The sequence below is a fragment of the Microtus pennsylvanicus genome, chromosome 10, assembly GCF_037038515.1.
Source record: "Microtus pennsylvanicus isolate mMicPen1 chromosome 10, mMicPen1.hap1, whole genome shotgun sequence".
Taxonomy (NCBI): domain Eukaryota; kingdom Metazoa; phylum Chordata; class Mammalia; order Rodentia; family Cricetidae; genus Microtus; species Microtus pennsylvanicus.
In genome coordinates, this window is record NC_134588.1 from 62,458,794 (window position 1) to 62,460,056 (window position 1,263).

At 44.6% G+C, this 1,263-nt stretch overlaps 1 pseudogene; it reads left to right on the forward strand.

The window, feature by feature from the left end:
* Positions 1-790: 790 nt before the first annotated feature.
* LOC142859271 (5S ribosomal RNA) lies at positions 791-899 on the forward strand (annotated as a pseudogene).
* Positions 900-1,263: the final 364 nt, after the last annotated feature.

A 1,263-nucleotide genomic window follows, 5' to 3' on the forward strand; every position in this document is an offset into this window, starting at 1 on the left:
TAAAAAAAAAATCAAAATGTATTCAAAAAAATCCATCATGAACAGAGTATCGATATCTTAGATAAGGACGCTGATGGGACCTTTCATTTGTTTTGACTTCTTCACTTCGCTTTGATCCTTCCGCTGGCAACTGCCGATGTGCAAAACCACTCCGTGGAGCCCCTTGAGGGTGGACAGCAGGGAGGCAGCGCCCTCTTCTGGCAGATGGAAGCACAGTTTCTCTGCTAGGAAGCCGGTCTTGCCTTTGCGTCTGAGAACACTGTTGCTCAGATTTCCATCACAAGACAAAAGCCGCAGTCGGTCAAGCAGTGCCAACGCAGTCGCTTCGCCAATTCTTCCCACAGGCAGCGCCGGCCATGCCTTTCTTTTCCTGCTTTCTGTGCAAAAGGCAAGGCAAGCCTTTTCTAAAGCAGCTTGTTGGTATCAAGCTGCGCGCCCCAGCCTGACCGTAAGAGGTCGCTGTGAGGGACTGGCCCAAGATTCAGAAGAAGCACTTCCTTGTTTTAAGGGCTTTGTGGTGTCTTAGATTCAACGTATTTATTTACGTTTAGCATCTTTCTTTGAAATCATAGCATACAAATCTCAAAAATAACGGAAAAGCGCTCACCCACTCCACCCAATTTTTCCTTTTCACTAGTTGCTATGAATACAAGTTTTTCATTCAGGAATAGGCCTCCAAACAGTGCAACGCCTTACCCTTACACATCAGGGTGTGTTTCCCAAGAACAAGTAGGTTTCCTTGACAACCAGACGGGTATTACCAAAACCAGGTTTAACAATTATACAGAAAGTCTACGGCCATACCACTCTGAACATGCCTGATCTCAGAAGCTAAGCAGGGTCGGGCCTGCTTAGTACTTGGATGGAAGACCTCCTGGGAATACCAGGTGCTGTAGGCTTTTTAAATAAATAAATAAATAAATAAATAAATAAATAAATAAATAAATAAATAAATAAATAACAATTATACAGAAGTGTTACCTCATCTATAACATTACTCCAGTGTTGCCAGCCATTATAATAAGGCCCTTTTTGCATTTTTTCCTGGATCCAACCTAAATTACGTATTTGCTTAGCAGTCTTGTCTCAGGTCACCTTTCATCTGTTACTGGAGTTGTTAGGTCAGAAGCGAGGCCCTAGCATTCCTGACTGGCCAAGCTTGCCACCCGTCCTCCACGGGCCTTAAAGAAACAAGTGGAAAAGGAGAAAGGAGATCTCTTCAGTTGGTCACGCTGGGGAGAGGGACAAACAGGCCGGGGACCA